Below are 22079 nucleotides of genomic sequence, written 5' to 3'. Positions count from 1 at the left end.
GCCTATTGAGTTGGTGATGCTACCCATACATCCTATTCTCTGTTGTTCCCTTTTTCTCCTGCCTTCAGTCTTTCCCAGAACAGGGTATTTTCCAATGAGACTGTATATTTTGAGAGGATGACAAATAATTATCCTTCAATAATAATAAGCTTTTTTAAATCTGGAAACCCTAATAACCAAAGTTTAATAGTATATTTTAATTTAAAGAGAAAGAAATATTCCTTTCTCTGCAGTCATAGTTCTCCTCATTCTTCACTGCTTGTACACAGGAATTAATACTGTACTTAGAGCAACTAAGCACAGCACAAGAGAGCACAAACACAGGTGGCTTTGATGATTTATGTAAAAAGTGCACACTTGCATACAACAGACAAGTTGAAATTGGTACATTAATTACAATAATTATTATTCCTAAATAGCTCGTTGGGGCTTCCCTGGTGGCTCAGTGGTAAAGAATCCACCTGCAATGCAGGAGATGCAGGAGACACAGATTCAATTCCTGAATTCATCCAGAAGACTCCCTGGAGAAGGAAATGGTAACCCACTCTAGTATTCTTGCCTGGGAAATCCTAAGAACAGAGGAGCCTGTCTGGCTACAGTCCATGGGACTGCAAAGAGTGAGTTACAACTGAGCTACTCAGTTTACACATATATATGTATGTATACCGGAGAAGGCAATGGCACCCCACTCCAGTACTCTTGCTTGGAAAATCCCATGGACGGAGGAGCCTGGTAGACTGCAGTCCATGGGGTCGCTAAGAGTCAGACACGACTGAGCGACTTCACTTTCACTTTTTCACTTTCATGCATTGGAGAAGGAATGGCAGCCCACTCCAGTGTTCTTGCCTGGAGAATCCTGGGACGGGGGAGCCTGGTGGGCTGCCGTCTATGGGGTCTCACGGAGTCGGACACGACTGAAGTGACTTAGCATAGCATAGCATGTATGTATATACATATAAATACTTTTCCAGGAAAAACATGTTTTTAAAATTTTGACAACTGGTGGTAGGTCTTTAGGAAAGAGGTCATAGTTTAATCAATTTTATTAAATATTATGATAATATTAAATATTATTTCACTACCATTTCACTATGTGAGGATTTAGTTTGATTATGATTACATGAGTTACTGTAAATAAAATACACCTTTTAAAGTGTTCAATGTGCCAAAATCCAAAATATGAATAGTACCAAACTCTAGCCAAACAGCTGAGCATTAATTTCTAGCTGGAATGTTGGTGCACTGGGTTGACCCAGAGGGATGTTACAGGGAGGGAGGTGGGAGGTGGGTTCAGGATGGGGAACACATGTACACTCGTGGTGGATTCATGTTGATGTATGGCAAAACCAATACAATATTGCAAAGTAACTAGCCTCCAATTAAAATAAATATATTTAAATTAAAAAAAAACAAGAAAGTGGAAAAAAAAAAGACTTCACAAAAGATGTGACTGTAAAAAAAAAAAATAAAAATGATGCAGCCAGTTTGGAAGTATTTTGCAAAACTAAACATACTCTTACCATACAACCTGACAATTTATTATTTACCTAAAGTTGTTGAAAACATGTGCACACAAGAACCTGCATGCAGATATTTATGGCAGTTTTATTAATTATTGCCAAATCTTGCAAGCAACTAATATGCTCTTCAGCAGGTAAAAGGATAGGTATACCGTGATGCATCTAGGCAATGAAATATTATTCAACTCTTAAAAGACATGAGCTATTAGTCCACGAAAAGATATGGAGGACACTTAAATGCATACCTGTAAGTAAAAGAAGCCAGTCTAAGAAGGCTGCAAACTGTATCATTTTAACTAACATTCTGAAAAAGATAAAACTGGAGTCAATAAAAAGATCAATGGTTGCCAGAAGTTGGGTTGCTGGATAAACAGGTGAGGACAGATTCTTATGGTAAGAGGAATGATTCTATATGATGCTACAATAGCCATGGATTCACGCTACTATGTTGTTGTTGAGTCGTTCAGTCATGTCCGAGTCTTTGCGACTCCATGGACTGCAGCATGCAAGGCTTCCCTATTTTTTACCATCTCCTGGAGTTTGTTCAAACTCATGCCCATTGAGACAGAGATGCCATCCAACGATCTCATCCTCTATCAACCCCTTCTCCTCCTGCCTTCACCGGAGTCTTTTTTGATGAGTCGGCTCTTTGCATCAGGTAGCCAAACTATTGGAGCTGCAGTTTCAATATCAGTCCTTCCAATGTATTTTCAAGGTTGATTTCCTTTAGGATTGAATGGTTTGACCTCCTTGCTGTCCAAGGGACTCTCATGCCACTATACATTTGTCTAAACCCATAGCTTGTATTGCTACAAAACCCAGAGTTAACCCTAGTGAAAACCGTGGAGCTTGGCTGATCATGTTGTGTCAATATTGTTGTTCAGTCACTATTTCTCACTATTTGGGACCCCATGAATGGTAAGATGCCAAGCTTCTCTGTCCTTCACTATCTCCTGGAGTTTTCTCAAATTCATGTCCACTGATTTGGTGATGCTATCTAACCATCTCATCTTCTGCCACCCATTTAGCCTTTTGCCTTCATCTTTCCTGGTATCAGGGACTTTTCCTTGTGTCATCTTTTCACATCTGATGGCCAAATTATTGGAGCTTTAACATCAGTCCTTCCAATGAATATTCAGGGTTGTCAATGTAGGTTCATTTATTGTAATTAACATACTTTCTGGTGGGGATGTCAACATGGAGGAGGTTTGACTTGTAGGAACAGGAGGCAAACAAGAAATCTCTGTATTTTCTATTCAATTTTGCTATGAACCTAACATGTCTCTTTAAAAAGTCTATATTTTTTCAAAAGTTCAATATTACTACTAGTTCATACTCTATTTCAGGGTGCATACTATTTAATATGTTAAACATGATTAATTCATGAGTTTTTTTGAGTCCCTATGAAATGGATAATAATTGGTGGAATTTGAGAAGAATTTAGATGGGAGAAAGGAAGGACAAAATAAATTAGGAGAAAAGGACTTTTCTCATTCTTTTAGAAACAATACAGATGGCCATAAACACCCATTCAGAAAATAAAACTCAGGAGAAAAAAGACAAATTTAAACTGGAGTTCTCTGTGTCACCAGTGACATTGCACTATCATTCTTGATCTTAATGCATTTTTCCACCATTGTTTGTCAAGAATAGATGATATGCTGCTAGTATTAGCCAGCCCTGTGCAGGAAAATAGACAAAATATCAACAGTATCTGCAATAGCTCATAAAATCAGCCTGCAGTTTTATATGTTATTGAATTGGTATGATTCAGGAAAAAAAAAATTGAGTGGAAAATGTAACAAATTCCCTCAGAGTGAGAAGCCATATTTTTTTCTAAAACAGGTAGCTCAAGACATGTCAAGGTTTTAATATGAGTAAGTGCACTTTGTAGTTTCAAAATGTTTTCAAAACTCTTAGAAAGTAGCAAAGTTAAGAATATTATTTTATGAATAAATCTTTATGAGATACAATAAAATTATATTTTCAAAATAACTTTCTTCAGTAAATGAGATACATGACTTTTACTCCCCAGTGAAAATAGTAATGACGTGTCCATCCTTGAAAACAGATTTCACATAAAAACAACTGTATTAGAAAAGTCATAAGAATTGGAAATTTTTTAGTAATGACTAAGGTTTCTCAGGTGCCACTGCTGGTAAAGAACCTGCCTTCCAATGAAGGAGACATAAGAGATGTGAGTTTGATCCCTGGGTTGGGAAGATACCCTGCAGGAGGGCATGACAACCCTCTCCAGTATTCTTGCCTAGGGCATCCCATAGACAGAGAAGCCTGGCAGACTACAATTCATAAGGTCACAAAGAGCTGGACATGACTGAAGAACTTAGCACACACACAGGAAAAATGCAATACTTTTATTAGATTTATTTTATATTAAATTGTATTATCATAAAAATGCCTCACCATACTTGGAATGTTTAATAAGAAATTGTAGCTGGGTATACACACTGAGAAAACCAGAATTGAAAGAGACACGTGTACCCCAATGTTCATCGCAGCACTGTTTATAATAGCCAGGACATGGAAGCAACCTAGATGGCCATCAGCAGATGAATGGATAAGAAAGCTGTGGTACATGTACACAATGGAGTATTACTCAGCCATTAAAAAGAATGCATTTGAATCAGTTCTAATGAGGTGGATGAAACTGGAGCCTATTATACAGAGTGAAGTAAGCCAGAAAGAAAAACACCAATACAGTATACTAACGCATATATATGGAATTTAGAAAGATGGTAACAATAACCCTGTGTACGAGACAGCAAAAGAGACACTGTTGTATAGAACAGTCTGTTGGACTCTGTGGGAGAGGGAGAGGGTGGGATGATTTGGGAGAATGGCATTGAAACATGTATAATACCATATATGAAACGAGTCACCAGTCCAGGTTCGATGCATGATACTGGATGCTTGGGGCTGGTGCACTGGGATGACCCAGAGGGATGGTATGGGGAGGGAGGAGGGAGGAGGGTTCAGGATGGGGAACACATGTATACCTGTGGCGGATTCATTTTGATATATGGCAAAACCAATACAATATTGTAAAGTTAAAAATAAAATTAAATTAAAAAAATTAAAAATAAAAAGAAATTGTAATCGTTTACTGTCCAGTCATAAAGGTGACCTACTGAAAATGTATTTAAAATAGCATGGTCAAAAATGTATCTAAATAAATCTGTAGAACATCTTTATCCATTCATCTGTGATGGACATCTAGGTTGCTTTCATGCCCTGCCTATTGTAAATAGTGCTGCAATGAAGTTTGGAATGCAATGTCTTTTTGAATTATGGTCTTCTCAAGGTATATGCCCAGTAATGGGATTGCTGGGTCATATGAGAGTTCCATTTTTAGTTTTTTAAAGACTCTCCATACTGTTCTCCATAATGTCTGTATCAATTTACATCCCCACCAACAATGCAAAAGGGTGGCCTTTCCTCCACACCCTCTTCATCATTTACTGTTTGCAAATTTTATGACAATGGCCATTCTGATTGGTGTGAGGTAATACCTCATTGTAGTTTTGATTTGTTTTTGTTAAAATTAGTGATGTTGAGTATCTTTTTATGGGCTTCATCTTCTTATGTGCCTCTTGGCCATCTGTGAAGTGAAGTGAAGTTGCTCAGTTGTGTCTGACTGTTTGCGGCCCCATGGACTGTAGCCTGCCAGGCTCCTCCATCCATGGGATTTTCAAGGCAAGAATACTGGAGTGGGTTGCCATTTCCTTCTCCAGAGGATGTTCCCAACCAAAAGGGATCAGACATGGGTCTCCCACACTGCAGGCAGACTCTTTACTTTCTGAGCCTCCAGGAAACAACCCGGTATCATGAAAGAAACTTTCTTCCTTGGCACAAGAATATCATGGTTCATGTCTTTCTTTTCTTTTTCATCATGGGCATTTGTCTAATCTATCTATACAATTCCTAAATTGTTCAAGCATAATAAAAATAAAACCTTCATCATGAGGCTACTCTATTGGAGAATTAACAGAGATTATGTATAGGAAAATGCTAAGCAAACTGTAATATGCTTATGTAAAATTTAATTATATCAAGTCTGCTTCTCACACTAATTACCATGCTGTTATGTGACAGTAAATCATCAAAACTCTTTCATCATAAAATGTAGCATACAAAAATGTACATCATGTACATGTATATTTTAAAGGATCAGTTCAGTTCAGTTCAGTTCAGTCGCTCAGTTGTGTCTGACTCTTTGCGACCCCATGAATCGCAGCATGCCAGGCCTCCCTGTCCATCACCAACTCCCGGAGTCCATGCAAACCCATGTCCATCGAGTTGGTGATGCCATCCATCCATCTCATCCTCTGTCATCCCCTTCTCCTCCTGCCCCCAATCCCTCCCAGCATCAGGGTCTTTTCCAATGAGTCAACTCTTCACATGAGGTGGCCAAAGTATTGGAATTTCAGCCTCAACATCAGTCCTTCCAATGAACACCCAGGACTGGTCTCCTTTAGGATGGACTGATTGGATCTCCTTGCATTCCAAGGGACTTTCAAGAGATTTTAAAGGATAACAATTTTCAAAACACATTGTTTAAGATAAAATGTTGTCTACATTTTGGATATCTCCTTTTGCCCTTCTTGATAATGTCTCATCATACACTTTGAAATCCCAAAAGGTAATCACTTCTCTACATCTTGTGATAATCATCCTGCTTGTCTTCATAGATTTACTATACATAACGTGTGTTATGCTTCAGTTGTGTGCAGTCTTTGAGACACTATGGACCATAGCCCACCAGGCTCCTATGCCCATGAAATTCTCTGACCAAGAATACTGGAGTGGGTTGCCAGAAAGTTCCTCCAGGGGATCTTTCCAACCCAGGATCGAACCCACATCTCTTATGTCTTCTGCACTGACAGGTGGGTTCTTTATCACTAGCACAACCTGGGAAGCTATATATCCCTAAATACATATGTCTCACATTGGCTTGGTTAGAGAGTTTAGGGACACTTAAAATGATTAGCTTAGGATTCCTCATGACATGGCAGTGAGATTCCAAAAAAGGGCATTGCAAAAGGAAAATCCCCAGTGTGTAAACATTTGTCAAACTTTGTTTTCATTATGTTTGCAAAAGCCTTATTGGCCAAGCCCAGAGTCAGTGGGGGGAGGTACTTCACAAAGACATGAATTCTAGAATTTGTGACTCATTTGGAACAATCAAGACCATAGTCTACCAGAGAGATCTAAGCATGTAGATTAACAGTATTATAGATATATTTATACAGCTGCATTTGTGCTCAGTTGCTCAGTCTTGTCCACTCTTTGCAACTCCAGGGATTGTAGCCTGTCAGGCTCCTCTGTCCATGGAATTTTCCAGCCAAGAATACTCTAGTGGGTTGTCTTTTCCTTATCATTAAAGTAATTAATTAAATTATTATATCATATAATGGAATTTTACTTGTATTATAATATTGTATTTGTATAATGGCTTTTGATTACTGATATTATTATTATTTCATTATAATATCATTCAACTTTAGGGAAAAAAATTTATTTCAACCAAGATATCTAACCATTAAAATGGCATAAGATTTAATTAGAAATATTATATTTTTCTCAATAAAACATAATAAAAAATCTTGGAAATTGTTAAGTATATATACTTTGAATTTAAATGTTTGTTTTTAATTTACATATGTCATTATTGTCTATTAAAAAAACAACCTCACCTTCCCCAAAAAATCTTGAAAGTAATAAGTACATATAACAATGTGCAGTTTAAACAGTCAAAACTCAATTGCTTTCTTATACAGCACAAATGAAAATTTGAAGTTTGAAATTTAAAAAGAGCATTTACAATAACACCTAAGAAAGTGAAATACTTAGGTGCAAAATCTAATAGAAATTTGTTTATATGCAGAAAAGTATAAAACTCAATATCTTGAGCCTTGTGATCCATGAAAACTAAATATCTCTTTATTTATTTAGATTTTTAAAATTTCTCTTAACAGAGTTTCACAGGATCCAGCAATTCCACTCCTGGGCACATTGAGAAAACCATAATTCAAAAAGATTTATGCCTGACCATGTTCATTGTACCATTATTTATAATAGCTAAGACATGAAAGTAACCTAACAGTCAATCAAGAGGAATGAATAAAGAAGATGTGACACATATATGCAATGGAATAATACTGGCCATAAAAAGAATTAAATAATGCCATTTGCAACAACATGGATAGACCTAGAGGTTATCATGAACCAGACAAAGACAAATATGATATGTTATCACTTATATATGTGAAATCTAAAAAAAGATACAAATGAGCTTATATACAAAATAGAAGTAAACCCACAGATGTAGAAAATAAAGTTATAGTTACCAAAGGAGAAGAGGGGAGGTATAAATTATCAATTTGAGGTTAACATATGCACACTACTATATATAAAATAGATAAGTGACAAGACAGATAACCTACAACACAGAGAACTGTATTTGATATATTTGAATAATCTATATGATAAAAGAATGTGGAAAAAAATAGATATCTGTGTGTGTATAACTGAACCACTTTGTGGTAAACCTGAAACTAATGCAACATTGTAAGTTAACTACACTTAAATAAACAAATAGTTAAATGTTTAAAAAGACTCAATGTTATGATGTGAAATGTTCACATCTTTTGGTGGTCCAAATTTCTGGTGGCTGAAAAAATACAATAACTAAAATGAAAATTACACTAGAAGGAATTAACATCAGAATGAGCAATACAGAATAACAGGAGTGATCTGTAAGATAGAGTTGTGGAAATCATCCAGTCAAAACAGCACCAAAAAAAAAAAAATTAAATATGAGAATAGATACACATTTAACTCAATATTTTTGTTAAATAGGATTATTTTTCCATGTAGACAGATTTTCACTAACAAAATTGATGCCTTAAACCATTAAAGGATAAACATAATAAAGTTTTGTAGTCTCCTACTTAGCAACATTATTAAATGAAAAATGTGTTTGAACAGCTGAAGTCTTCTATGATGTTGAGAGCTTACAAAAGCCTTATCAATGCTACCAGCCAATGCCTTGTACTATAGAATAAAAGCTATTAAGAATTTTTCACACGTACCTCATGCCAAGTCCTTTAAGTGACTGATTTACTCTAAAGTTACATGTTAGCTCAGGAAGCCTAAGCATTTAGCAAGTCACATTAAACAGTGATAATAATAATACCAGCAATCTTTACCATCTGAGCTATTTGGAAAGTGCCCAATAAATAATAAATAAAGTGTCCAATAAATATTAAGCCACTAGAGATCTCTTCAACAAAATTAGAGATACCAAAGGAATATTTCATGCAAAGATGGGCACAATAAAGGACAGAAATGGTATGGGCCTAAGAGAAGCAAAAGATATTAAGAAAAGGTAACAAGAATACACAGAAGAACTATGCAGAAAAGATCTCAATGATCTAGATAACCACGATGGTGTGATCACTCACCTAGAGCCAGATATTCTGGAATGCGAAGTGAAGTGGGCATTCATTTCAGTTCAGTCACTCAGTTGTGTCCAACTCTTTGTGACCCCATGGACTTCAGCGTGCCAGGCTTCCCTGTCCATCACCAACTCCCAGAGCTTACTCAAACTCATGTCCATAGAGTCAGTGATGCCATCCAACTATCTTATCCTCTGATGAGGGCCTTATGAAACATCATTACAAACAAAGCTAGTGGAGGTGACGGAATTCCAGCTGAACTATTTCAAACCCAAAAAGATGATGCTGTGAAAGTGCTGTACTCAATATTACAGAAAATTTGGAAAACTCAGCAGTGGCCACAGGACTGGAAAAGGTCAGTTTTCATTCCAATCCCAAAGAAAGGGAATTCCAAAGAATGTTCAAACTACTGCACAATTGTAACCATCTCACATGCAAGCAAAGTAATACTCAAAATTCTTCAAGCTAGACTTCAACAATATGTGAACCTAGAACTTCCAGATGTTCAAGCTGGATTTAAAAAAAGGCAGAGATCAAATTGCCAATATCTATTGGATCATTGAAAAAGCAAGAAAGTTCCAGAAAACATCTACTTCTGCTTTATTGACTACACCAAAGCCTTTGACTGTGTGGATTACAACAAATTGTGGAAAATTCTTAAGGAGATGGGAATACCAAACCACTTTACCTGCCTTCTTAGAAATCTGTATGCAGGTCAAAAAAGCAACAGTTAGAACCAGAGGTGGAACAACAGACTGGTTCCAAATTGAGAAAGGAGTATGGCAAGGCTGTATATTGTTACTCTGCTTATTTTACTTATATGCAGAGTACATCATGTGAAGTGCTGTGCTGGATGAAGCACAAGCTGGAGTCAAAATTGCTGGGAGAAATATCAATAACCTCAGATACGTACCACCCTTATGGCAGAAAGCAAAGAACTAAAGAGCCTCTTGATGAAGGTGAAAGAGGAGAGTGAAAAAGCTGGCTTAAAACTTAACATTCAAAACATGAAGATTATGGCATCTGGTCCCATCACTTCATGGCAAATAGATGGGAAAACAATGGAAATAGTGAAATACTTTATTTAGGGGGGTCACCAAAATCACTGTAGATGGTGACTGCAGCCATGAAATTAAAAGACTCTTGCTCCTTGGAAGAAAATCTGTGAACAACCTATAAAGCATATTAAAAAGCAGAGACATTATTTTGCCAACAAAGATCTTTCTAGCCAAAGCTATGGTTTTTCCAGTAATCATGTATGGATGTGAGAACTGGACCATAAAGAAAGCTGAGTGCTGAAGAAATGATGCTTTTGAACTGTGGTGTTGGATAAGACTCTTGAGAGTCCCTTGGACAGCAAGGAGATCAAACCCATCAATCCTAAAGGAAATCAACCCTGAATATTCATTGGAAGGACTGATGCTGAAGCTGAAACTCCAGTACTTTGGCCACCTGTTGCAAAGAACTGACTCATTTGAATAGACCCTGATGCTGGGAAAGATTGAAGGCAGAAGGAGAAGGGGACGACAGAGGATGAGATGGTTGGATAGCATCACTGACTCGATGGACATGAGTTTGAGCAAGCTCCAGGAGTTGGTGATGGACAGGGTAGCCTGGTGTGCTGCAGTCCATGGGGTCACAAAGAGATGGACAGGAGTGAGCGAGTGAACTGAGCTGAAATTTTCAATGACAATGAATGACAATGAATTCTATTCACTTCTCTAAAACAGTTATCCTTTAGACTTTAAAAATCAATAGTTTATAGAGAAGAATACACAGCCAGGGATTCCCAGATGGCTTAGTAATAAAGAATCAGCCTGTCAATGCAGGAGACATGGGTTCAATCCCTGACCTGGGAAAGTCCCACATGCCTCAGAGCATCTAAGCCCCTTTGCCACACCTAATGAGACTGTGCTCTAGAGCCCAGGAGTGGCAACTACTGAGCCCACATGCCGCAGCTACTGAAGCCCAGGCAGCCCAGAGCCCATGCTCTGCAACAAGAGAAGCCTCTGCAGAGAAGCCCAAGAGTAGCTCCCAATTACTGCAACTAGAAAAAAGCCCATGCAGCAATGAAGACCCAGCACAGCCAAAAATAGATAAACAAATTTTTAAAAGCACAGGCATACAGGATTTAAGTAAGTTGCCACATGCACCTCACTACACAGTAAAGCTGAGGTTCAAACTTAAGTGTTCAATACATAGAAAGCAGATGTGTGGTTGCCAGCGGGGGAAGGGATAGTGTGGGAAGGAAGGATTGGGAGTTCTGGATTAGCAGATGCATACAATTACATATAGAATGGATTAACAAGAAAGTCCTACAGTATAGCACAGAAAACTGTATTCAATATCTTATAATAAGCTATAATGGAAAAGAATATGAAAAAGAATGCACATACATTTGTGTTTTTGTATATATAACTGAATCACTTTGCCGTACAGCAGAAACTAACACAATACTGTAAATCAACCATACCTTAGTAAAATAAGAGTTTCTGATAAAATTTTTTTCTGTGCATGATGTGTCTAGAAAAAAAAAATATATATATATAAGTCAAGGAAAGCAGTAGGGAATGCCAAACCTGTAGGTATGAGGAACAGACATTTCTCTACCTAGAGAAATACTTAACAGTGTTGGAAGTTGCAAGGCTCATGCTATCCAGAGGGTAGGGAGATAGATCAGTTTATGTATTCCATCAATAACAGCAAATTCTTGATGTAAATGGCCAATAATCATCAACCCAGAGTTTGACATATAGCTAAACCTTGAATAAGGTTTAAAATGAAGCAGCATTTTTTGTTTGATTTTATGTTTGTTTTCAACTATAGACAATTTCCAATTGAGCTAGGCGTATGTTCCTAGTTCCTTGATTAGGGCTCCAACCTTGCTCCTGGCAGTTGTTCTCTTTGCCTCTTGGACTCTGTTCTCTGAGCCATCTTTTTCCATGAAAAGTAGCTCATGTTTTCAAGTAAGCAGCTTAGATATTTCTGAGGTCCTAACACATTGTTTTACATCCCATCCTTGGTTTTATCTTGATCATATTTTCCCTGATAGTAACCTAGATTAGATCTTTGCCTGAGAAGCTGTTATTTAATTATGGAATTCTCTGCCACCTGAGGACAATGGAAATGAAAAAGAGTTTTATTTCTTAATTTAAGAAATCCTGACTTTTTTTGTGTTTAGCTCATCTGTCTGTGTCCGTATCTTTCCTACACAGCAAAAAGGAGTTGATTCTGCCTGGAATTCTTCTTAGCTACATTCTAGTTCATTGGGTAGATATTTTATTTTTCATGTTACTGTATGTTACAGTGTTACCAAAATATACCATGAAATAGTAAAGATCTTCTTTCCTCCAGCTTCCAGTTTACATTCTTTCTTTCATTCTGTCAACTGAGATCCCCCTCCATGTCTTTATGCTTTTTATACTCTGCTTGCAGTCTTTGCAGGTTTTACTAACTCTTCAAGTTTTCTCAAAATTGAGTGGGTTTCAAGTTGAATTTAGTCTGAAATGCAGTGCTACATATGTCAAAAAATCAGCAAAATATACATTTTTTTCCTGGATAATATATTTTTAAATCTTTTTTTATGTCAGATAAAATTTTGATCTTGTTATTTTTGCCCTTCACAGAAATATTTTAATTGAATTGCATTTTATTATATTACCTCAACATAAGTATAAAAACCTAAGGAATAATCACAAGGAAATATTTTGAAGAATTTATGGTAATGATATGCATGACTTCAACATCTTTCCCAGTACTTCATATTGTATACATCTCACTGAGTAACATCCACATGAAAGAACTTCTGGGTAAGAACTAATTTATATTTCATCTAATACTGTAGACTTTTTTTTTTTTTTTTTTAGAATCTAGGAATCTTGATTGATAAATTTTCAGCCAACTTCTAAGAACCATTGAAGTTGTTAAGGGATAGGCCATTTCCCAAATAAATCTTCTCCCAGACTTGATTATTAACTAATTCCTATGTTTATTTTCCATTTGCTTTAGTTTTCTTAAACATATTTTTGTTCCATTTGCAGAATATAGAACTATGAAAGCTACTTCAACTGATTTTAGGAATAAGATTTACTCTACAAGGAAGTCATATATAGAAGTTTAGAAAAAAATAACAACTATTTTATGAGACTTCCAGGTAGTACTTTGGAATTAACACTAAACTGTATTTTTAGAAAAAAAAAGTTTTAAGAATCAAGGTAACAAACTTCCATTTAATATAAAGTTAGTATAATTAAAGTTTAATCATTTTTCAAAAAAAGAAAAAATAATATACTCTTTATGCCTTTGATATATTGAGATGAATTGCTAAATTATCCAAGTTCTTCCATTGTTTCATTTCTTGGTGAAAATTTATTAGTATTACAGAGGGCTGTTACTACTCTGTTCAACTCAAAGATCAATGATCCTCACTCATGTCCAACCTACCTTCAGAGAACAACCTTAATCAGATCTTTCTAAGTGTGATTTGAGTACAGTGCTGTGGATGTATGTTTCTTTTAGTTGTTAGTATGATTTGGGTCTGCATAAATCCCCTTGATCTGATTGATCCAAATCAACAAAGTCTCTATCTAAGCCCCTCGAGCTAAAGTATACATTAGCATTTTCTAGACTTGAGATTAGGGTTCAAAGAACAGGTTATACATACAGAGCATGACTGAGGTCTAAATTCAAACAATGAATTCTTAGTTGTCACAGAGCTACACAAAGTCAGCACTGCTTTTTATTTATGCCTATCTTCGAAGTAAAACTATGCCTTTGAAAGAACCTGCAAGAGGAGGAAGATAAGAAGCAAGAGCTGATAGATGTCATTGATATATTTTGACTAAAGGTGCAGGCATGAACACGCACTGGTCATCCACATGGGAAGCTGGTGTCTCAAAATCAGTAATTTGATGAATGAGGTATGAAGGGGAAACTGCTTCATCTCTGCTTTTAAGAGCAGTTGTAGCTGTCTCAAGCTTTTCATCTGTACATTGTTTTAAACCACAGGCTGTAATAAAGAATTCAGATTACATATGTGTTCAGGAATTCCATTTTAAAAAGACAGAACAAATTTAAACCTCATTTATTGTTTGACTTGAAGAACTGACATGAGAAAACAACTTAAGTGTATTGAGTGACAAGCATTGTGTTAACATGCAATAATCCATGTTGAAAATACTCATAGTAACACACTTTGCTTCCTTTCGACAGACACAGAAGAATCTTCAGACTAGTATTAAATAGAGACCCTTCAGTTGCAGTAGGATTATAGAGAAGTAAATAATTCCTACATTATCTGCTTAGATGTAATTTCTTTTATTCTTTAATGTTTTAAATTTTTATTGGAGTATAGTTACTTTTAATGTTGGTTAGTTTCTGCTGTACACCAAAGTGAATCAACTTCTGTTTTGTATTTGCATCCCATTTAGGTCACCACAGAGCACTGAGTAGGTTTTCCTGTGTTATACGCAAGGTTCTCATTCGTTATCTATTTTATACATAGTATCAATGGGATACATATGTATATATTAATTCCAATCTCCCATTCATCTCATCCACCTTTTCCCCCCTTAGAGTACCCACATTTGTTCTCTATTTCTGTGTTTCCATCTCCACCTTGCAAATGACTCCATCTGTACCATGTTTTTTTTCTAGATTCCACATATATGTGTTACAAACAATATTTTTTTTTCTTTTTTCTGACTTACTTCACTTTGTATGCAGTCTCTATGTCCATCCTTGTCTCTCCAGATAGCACAATTTCATTCCTTTTTATGGCTGAATAATATTGCAGTGTATATACCCGTACCACATATCCTTTTTCCATTCTTCTGTTGATGGACATTTAGGCTGCTTCCATGTCCTGGGCTATTGTAAACAGTGCTACAATGAACAATGGGGTATATATGTCTTTTTGAATTACGGTTTTCTTTGGATATGTGCCCAGGAGTGGGATTGCTGGGTCTTTAATTCTGTTACGCATCCTGCAATCCATACATAGTTATTGCACACTGATTATTTGTATGGTTCTCTACCTACTTCTTGAATAATATTGAGTGGTTTTTCACATCTGACATTCTGTTGTATATTCTATATCATAAGACATTAAAGGTATTTATTTTCCCCAATATCCAACATTATTAAAACCTAGTATACAGCAAATAGTCTTAAGTTATGCTAAGTCACTTCAGTCATGTCCAACTCTGTGCGACCCCATAGACGGCAGCCCACCAGGCTCCCCCGTCCCTGGGATTCTCCAGGCAAAGTTATAGAATTAAGCAAATCTATATATAAAAATTATCCTGCATGTAAGAACAGACCCACAATAAGACAGAAATGTGAAATTAAGAGGACTAAAAATCGGAACTAGGAAGAACAACCATAACTGATATAATTTCATACAAAGTACAAAAGAATTAATTAAATGAATGCCTTTCATCATCAAGATTATATAGATATTAGAAAGTAATTGTAGTAAAAATAAGTTTAATAAATATACCAATAGAATATAGGCCTCACAGGGGCACATATCCTAGTGGATTAAGCTTAGCTCTCATGGCTAAAGTTATTCAGGAAATGAACTTTTTTCTTCATCTCTTAATCAGAGAGATACTGCAAGAAAAGTCCGAGCAATAGAATGTAACCCAAACAATACAATTTTAGGGGACTAGAAGCCTGGAGAATCCCAGGGACGAGGAAGCCTGGTGGGCTGCCATCTATGGGGTCGCATAGAGTTGGACACGACTGAAGCGACTTAGCAGCAGCAGCAGTAGAAGAAGATACTTATTAATTTTTTCGCTATTCAACAACTAGAACTGTAGCAAAAATTGCTTAATTTTTGCTGACTTTTTTCTATCATAGTCATCTCGAAAGGTATATTTGAAGCTTTCCTTGTCCTCACAGCTGTATATGTCTACATATACCAAAACATGCATTTAGCAAGCATTTAGGCATGTTAAAATTATAAATTTGTTTCCTCCCACTAAATTACAAAATATTTGAAGTAGATACTAAATTTTATTGCACTTTCACTACATTTAACACAGTGTCAAAATAGTTATTTAATTAATCAACTAGTTCTTTACATTGCTAATGACTGCATAATACAGTGAGAGTGAAAGAATGAGAGAAACAAATACATAACACAGAGAGTAAAACTTACCACGGATACTAAAATATGAAAAGAATGGAGAAATCTAAAAATTTTAACATCTTTGTCTTTATAACTTGGCACATACCTTTGCATTCAACGGTGATTAACTTTCACAGGCAAAGTCTCCATGGAATCACTCATCATTTTGATGAGTTACTACGTGGAATTATTATTTACTCCACTTGTACAGTCAATCAGCAACACTCATTCTTTACCCAAGTCGTAACTCACACATTACCATTTCCACAACAAACATTAATCAGCAGGTATTCAACTATGGTGCCTGAATGCCATGAGCTAAATTGTTCTGAATTATAATACACATTAATACAGTAGATCTCTCCAGAGACTTTTGATATATGGCAGTTGTAATTCCACTTTTACTGATCATACATTAAATTGTATTAAGGTGAGAAACACCCCTTAAATAAATAAATGAGAGCTTACTCTGCTTGAATAATTTCAATTTAGAAACTAATGTGTTAACATAGCCTGTGAGTCACTGCCTGTCTTCTCCAAGTAAACTCTAGTGATGGAGGCAGGCTGTGTTCACTTTATATTCTACTGCCCTCTGGCTGATAAAACTTGCTGCCAGAATAAGAGATTAGTTAACATTCAACATATGTTAATTAATGTAGTTTATTAAAATGTGTTATTGTTGCCTTTATTCATTCTTAGTACATAATTCATTGCTGTAAGGGATATAATAAAACTATTAGAGCTTTCCAAACAGTCATCAAAACCTCACACAGCTGACTTAGATTTTAAATAGTAGGATTCCTTTATTCACCTCTTGCTGCTTAAAGTATTTTTTCTCACTGTATGGCAAACATAATTCAAAAGTTTATTATACCAAGTAAATAAGGGGAATTTATTTGCAAAATGTGTGGGAGATATATCCCAAGAAACTCGATTAAATATGCTTAAAATACTCAGTTAAATAGACTAAATCTTGTAAATCTATGAATTTGGGAAAGCATGCAACAGAACTTTCTTAATCAATATAGTTCATTCCTTCTACAAAACATGATGTCTAGTACCTGGGTAGGCTGAGAACTTTCTTTTAATGAAGTGTGATGACATACATGTATTCCCACCAGGTGAACTGATATGGTTAACAAAAATTAACCATATTAGCTTCTAATCTTCTTGTATTGCTTATGGTAAGCTGGGCAGTTTTTGTGGAAACAACCCTAAAATCTTAGTGCATGTGTACTCAGTTGTGTCCAACTCTTTGCGACCCCACGGACTGTAGCCCACCCACCAAGCTCCTTTGTCCATGAGATTTTTCAGGCAAAAATACTGGAGTGGGTTGCCATTTCCTCCTCCAGGGTATCTTTCCAGTCCAGAGATCAAACCTGCATCTCCTGTGTTTCATGCATTGCAGGCAGATTCATTACTGCTGAGCGACTGGGGAAGCCCACAATCTTAACACAAAAGTCTTTGCTTTAGGTAGATATATTCCTAAGTATTTTATTCTTTCCGTTGCAATGGTGAATGGAATTGTTTCCTTAATTTCTCTTTCTCTTTTCTCATTATTAGTGTAAAGAAACTAAAGACCTATATACAGAAAACTATAAAACACTGGTGAAAGAAATCAAAGAGGACACTAATAGATGGAGAAATATACCATGTTCATGGATTGTAAGAATCAATATAGTGAAAATGAGTATACTACCCAAAGCAATTTATAGATTCAATGCAATCCCTATCAAGCTACCAACAGTATTCTTCACAGAGCTAGAACAAATAATTTCACAATTTGTATGGAAATACAAAAAACCTCGAATAGCCAAAGCAATCTTGAGAAAGAAGAATGGAACTGGAGGAATCAACCTACCTCTGACTTCAGGCTCTACTACAAAGCCACAGTCATCAAGACAGGATGGTACTGGCACAAAGACAGAAATATAGATCAATGGAACAAAATAGAAAGCCCAGAGATAAATCCACGCACATATGGACACCTTATCTTTGACAAAGGAGGCAAGAATATACAATGGATTAAAGACAATCTCTTTAACAAGTGGTGCTGGGAAAACTGGTCAACCACTTGTAAAAGAATGAAACTAGAACACTTTCTAACACCATACACAAAAATAAACTCAAAATGGATTAAAGATCTCAACATAAGACCAGAAACTATAAAACTCCTAGAGGAGAACATAGGCAAAACACTCTCTGACATACATCACAGCAGGATCCTCTATGACCCACCTCCCAGAATATTGGAAATAAAAGCAAAAATAAACAAATGGGACCTAATAAACCTTAAAAGCTTCTGCACATCAAAGGAAACTATTAGCAAGGTGAAAAGACAGCCTTCAGAATGGGAGAAAATAATAGCAAATGAAGCAACTGACAAACAACTAATCTCGAAAATATACAAGCAACTCCTACAGCTCAACTCCAGAAAAATAAATGACCCAATCAAAAAATGGGCCAAAGAACTAAATAGACATTTCTCCAAAGAAGACATACAGATGGCTAACAAACACATGAAAAGATGCTCAACATCACTCATTATCAGAGAAATGCAAATCAAAACCACTATGAGGTACCATTTCACACCAGTCAGAATGGCTGTGATCCAAAAATCTACAAGCAATAAATGCTGGAGAGGGTGTGGAGAAAAGGGAACCCTCTTCCACTGTTGGTGGGAATGCAAACTAGTACAGCCACTATGGAGAACAGTGTGGAGATTCCTTAAACAACTGGGAATAGAACTGCCTTATGATCCAGCAATCCCACTGCTGGGCATACACACTGAGGAAACCAGAAGGGAAAGAGACACGTATACGCCAATGTTCATCGCAGCACTGTTTATAATAGCCAGGACATGGAAGCAACCTAGATGTCCATCAGCAGATGAATGGATAAGAAAGCAGTGGTACATATACACAATGGAGTATTACTCAGCCATTAAAAAGAACACATTTGAATCAGTTCTAATGAGGTGGATGAAACTGGAGCCCATTATCCAGAGTGAAGTAAGCCAGAAAGAAAAACACCAATACAGTACACTAACGCATATATATGGAATTTAGAAAGATGGTAACAATAACCCTGTGTACGAGACAGCAAAAGAGACACTGTTGTATAGAACAGTCTGTTGGACTCTGTGGGAGAGGGAGAGGGTGGGAAGATTTGGGAGAATGGCATTGAAACATGTATAATATCATATATGAAACAAGTTGCCAGTCCAGGTTCGATGCACGATACTGGATGCTTGGGGCTAGTGCAGTGGGACGACCCAGAGGGATCGTATGAGGAGGGAGGAGGGAGGAGGGTTCAGGGTGTGGAACACATGTATACCTGTGGCAGATTCATTTTGATATTGGGCAAAACTAATACAATTATGTAAAGTTTAAAGATAAAATAAAATAAAAAAGTCTTTTGCTAGCTTATTCAAGGTCAACTGCATGTTGTATGACACTTCAGTCAGCTCTACTCCATCAAAAATCTAGATTCCACCAAGATAGCACAAGTTGCCATCATGTCATTTGTGTTGTCTTTTCAACATGTGCCTTTGATATTCTTGAGGCAAGGAAAGAGAAAATGTGGAGAACAAATAGAGCTTCCAGGCTTCCCACAGGTGTCTACACAATTTCTCCCAAAAATCATTGTCCAGAGCTATGCTGCTGCTGCTGCTAAGTCGCTTCAGTCGTGTCCGACTCTGTGCGACCCCATAGATGGCAGCCCACCAGGCTCCCCCATCTCTGGGATTCTCCAGGCAAGAACACTGGAGTGGGTTGCCATTTCCTTCTCCAATGCATGAAAGTGAAAAGTGAAAGTGAAGTCGCTCAGTCGTGTCCGACTCTTAGTGACCCCATGGACTGCAGCCTACCAGGCTCCTCCATCCATGGGATTTTTCAGGCAAGAGTACTGGAGTGGGGTGCCATTGCCTTCTCCGGTCCAGACCTATAGTACCCTACAAACTTCTGGGGAGGTTGTGACAAATACAAGGATATTTTATGCTCATTAAATGTTTCTTCTATGGTCATTACATCATTTAAACTAATTTTAAGATACATATATTAAATAGGAGTGAAAAAAATGAGGTATAGTTATCAAAACAGAGCCATTTTGAAGCACCTTGATAAAGTTTAATTTAAAAAAGCATACAGCCCAGTTGTGTTAGGTAAAATAAATAAATAAATAACTATAAGGAAAAGGCACTAAAATCAAAGTAAGAGACTTTAACTTCTCACTGTGTTCTCACTCAGTCCTGTCAGACTCTTTGTATCCCCATGGACTGTCGTTCACCAGGCTCCTCTGTCCATGGTACTTTCCCATCAAGACTACTCAAGTGGGTGGCCATACTCTCCTCCAGGGGATCTTCCCAACTCAGGGATCAAACGCACATCTTCTGCATCTCTGGCATTGGCAGATGGATCTTTACCACTGAACCACCAGGGAAGCCAACTTCTCATTAATTTTCTTTAAAAAGCAGATAATAATAATGAAGCACTGCAGTTATTTCTGCAAGTTGTATGAAAAATAAGAAACACAGTAAAACTCAAATAGACTCATATTAAAAGAAAGAGCCTTGATCTTACATTATATTTATAAATGAGCATTATTTAAGATAAAATGTTTAACTCAGGTACATATACCATGAATTCAAGAATAGTGAGATGATGTTTGGTTGAATATGTTACTTCTATGTGACTTTAGTCAAGTTATTTAACTTTCCCATCACTCAGTTCCTCATCTATAAAATAGATTAGAAATAGTACACATCTCTCGGAGTCATAAGGAATAAAGGGGAAAATATATGGAAAGTTCTTATAGTACATAAATATCACCAAATGCATGTTAGCTATCCTTAGTATCATCATGATTTTAACTGACTTATTTAATTAACCATGGCTTTTCCAGTAGTCATATACAGACATAAGAGGTGGACAATAAAGAAGGCTGAGTGCTGAAGAATTGATGCTTTTGACCTGTGGTGCTGGAGAAGACTCTTGAGAGTCCCTTGGACAGCATGGAGATCAAACCAGTCAATCCTAAAAGAAATTAACCCTGAATATTCACTGAAAGTACTAATGCTCCAATATTTAGGTCACCTGATGTGAAGAATCAGCTCATTGGAAAAGACTCTGATGCTGGGAAAGATTGAAGGCAAAAGGAGAATGGGTGACAGAGGATGAGATGGTTGGATGGCATCAGTGACTCAATGGACATGAATCTGTGCAAACTCCAGGAGACAGTGAAGGACAGTGAAGCCTGACATGCTGCAGTTCAAGGAGTCGTAAAGTATCTGTAAGACTCGACTTAGTTTCTGAACAACAATTTAATTAACAAGCCAAATTCTAATGTAATTTCCGTTGGAGAATAAACCTTTTATTTCTAAAGTTTAAATTGTATTTAGCTTTATTGCATTTTAGTATATGTACTTTGAAAGTTAGCAACCTTTTAGACATTTTAAATGTTAATAAATTTAGCATTTTAACGCATGTATATGGAATCTGGGATGGTACTGATGAATCTGTTTGTAGAGCAGCAGTGGAGGTGCAGACACAGAGAACAGACTTATGGACAAGCACCAGGGAGAAGTGGGAGAGGGGGAGAGTAGCATGGATGCACATACACTAGCATATGTAAATAGATAGCCAGTGGGAATTTGCTCTAAGACTCAGGGAACTCAAACAGGGTCCATAATAACCTAGAGAGGTGGGAATGGGCAGGACTTGGGAGGGAGTTTCAGGAGGGAGGGGACATATGTACGCCTATGGCTACTTCATGTTGATGCATGACAGAAATCAAACCAATATTGTAAACCAATCATCAATCAATTAAAAATAAATAAATATTTTTAAAAATCTAACTTGAAAAAAATAAATTTAGTTTCTTTTTAAAATATGGTTTCCAAAGAAATGTGACCTTTACATTTTGAATAATTTGTTAACTTCTTTAGCATCT

This window comes from Bubalus bubalis, chromosome 19, assembly GCF_019923935.1.
Source record: "Bubalus bubalis isolate 160015118507 breed Murrah chromosome 19, NDDB_SH_1, whole genome shotgun sequence".
Lineage (NCBI taxonomy): Eukaryota > Metazoa > Chordata > Mammalia > Artiodactyla > Bovidae > Bubalus > Bubalus bubalis.
The sequence above is the reverse complement of the archived record's forward strand: the minus strand, read 5'-3'. Positions refer to the sequence as shown.